At 41.4% G+C, this 1,916-nt stretch overlaps 1 protein-coding gene across 4 annotated transcripts in view; it reads left to right on the forward strand.

Moving 5' to 3' along the window:
• The first annotated feature begins 1,767 nt into the window (after positions 1-1,767).
• The window catches only part of BBX (BBX, HMG-box containing), a 290,219-nt gene continuing 290,070 nt past the window's right edge, over positions 1,768-1,916 (forward strand). For 2 of the 4 annotated variants that reach the window (XM_006090071.3, XM_014456988.2), the window contains exon 1: positions 1,768-1,829. The gene's annotated coding sequence lies outside the window, so the exon portion shown is untranslated. The remainder of the gene's footprint in view (positions 1,830-1,916) is intronic. The other 2 variants (XM_023754948.1, XM_023754950.1) reach the window with 1 other exon arrangement.

The following is a 1,916-nucleotide window of genomic DNA, read 5'->3' on the forward strand; positions in this document are numbered from 1 at the left end:
AAGTCTTCGAACTTGAATGCAAAACAGAGATAATAACTTAGAAGCGACCTCATAGCCGTGTAGTGTGGATAAAGAACACTTTGTTCCTTCTGTCAACTATATGCAGTGTCATTAAATATAACCTTTAATATTATCAGTTTAAAATGTTGTGTATATAAAACACTTTTACATTTTAAAAGTTATTTTCGTTAAAAAATAAACAAAACATCATGTTTCTAAATATCACTGTTTACTAAACTTCATAAACTTAAGCTTTCTCAGTATCTATTTCTCCCTCTGTCTCTCTCATTTGATAACTTTATGGTTATGAGAGGAAAACTGTAAGATAGCATCAAGGAAATAAAAGGGGATTTGAAGTAAGTTCTCTTATTCAGCTTTCCTTTAAGTTTTAAAGCCATGCATTTAGGCCATACAACTGCAGTGTTTATTTAATCTTCAAAATGTTTGTGTTTAAGAGTAACTCACAGACTATTAAATCAGAAGCACTCTTAAGAAAACATTTAGAGCTTATGATTATGCCTAGTATATAGTAGATGATGAGTAAACATTTAATGAAAAGAAACTGGGGAAAGCTTATTTTAATTTTAAAAGAAAAAATGAAAATAAAACCTAAAACCAATTCTGAGCATTAAAGTAACTAAGTTAGTTGCTCAAAATTGGTTCCGCTAGTTTAAGAGTTGGGTCTAAAATTTATTCCTCTTAATTTCCAGCTTTGCTCTCCCCGCCCCCCCAACCTGTTGACCTGTTTACCTGTTTATATAGAACTGTCAAACATAATCTATGGAAGACACATCATAGAAAAGAAAGTCAGAAAGAACCCCTTGGGTTCACCATCTCCAAAAGTCACCCAACATGTGAGGTTCACATATGATGTGAAATATGTAAAGTCAATATCATATATGTAATATGCAAAATACATATCTTGCAATATTGACTCAAAGGTCTATTTTTAAAAGGAAGGGACCATAGTCAATCTTCCGTGACTTATTCTACCTTATAGCACTGTGTATGCCCACGCAGGTGACTTGCAGTCCTCGGACCGGCTGAAAGTAGATTGGCGCTTTCAGCAACATGTTTATCTTTGTTTCTGTGTATTTCTGTATTGATTTTTCTGAATTTACCTTGGAATGAAGCATTAACAACCTCGATGTACTATACTCCTAATAAACTTATCTTGCACTATTTTGGCCTATGTGATAGCTAACCCATTGACAAAAGAAATTCAAGCTGATAAAAGCCTTTATAGTCACTTATCAGCCAGGCCAGGCTGTAAAATCATAACCTAATGCATGCCTCTTCCATGGGGCACCACACAGCAACGATTTAAAAAAAAACAAAACCACAACCCCTCACTTCCATATCCAGGGGAGTTGTAGTTTATTACTATCTCCCTCCCAAGTCAAATGGACACCAGTTTCAAGCCTTGCCACTTGGTGCACCCAGGGTTTTTCGCCCATTCCCCACTCTGCTGGGCCTCCCTACCTGTCCCTCTCCTACTGTCTACAGGTCCCGAACATGAGAAAATAGAAAATGTGATGATCTTTGTGTGTCTCTGTGAAATGTGTGTGTGTGCGCGTGTGTTTGGGTGTAACGGGCCTCCTGTTTGGCCGCGCGGCCTGTCCGTCAGCGCGCGGGCCAATGGCAGGCTGCCTTATATAAAGTGAGTGTTTTCGGGCTCCCCGGGTTGCATGTACTGTATGTGGAGCAGTGTACAGTGAAGCGGAGGCAGAGCGGCTCCCCCCCCCTCCTTCTTCTTCCCATAGAGAACCCCTGACTGGCCGCGGGAGGGGGAGCCACACACACGCCCCTCGCGCCGGCGAGCCCGCGAGGTAAGCGCCCCCGAGCCGCAACCCCGTGACGGGCGCTCTCCCCGCACTTTCTGTTTCCCGAGTCACTTGCGAGCCGCCCGGTTGCAT

Source organism: Myotis lucifugus, unplaced genomic scaffold, assembly GCF_000147115.1.
Source record: "Myotis lucifugus unplaced genomic scaffold, Myoluc2.0 scaffold_67, whole genome shotgun sequence".
Taxonomy (NCBI): Eukaryota; Metazoa; Chordata; class Mammalia; order Chiroptera; family Vespertilionidae; genus Myotis; species Myotis lucifugus.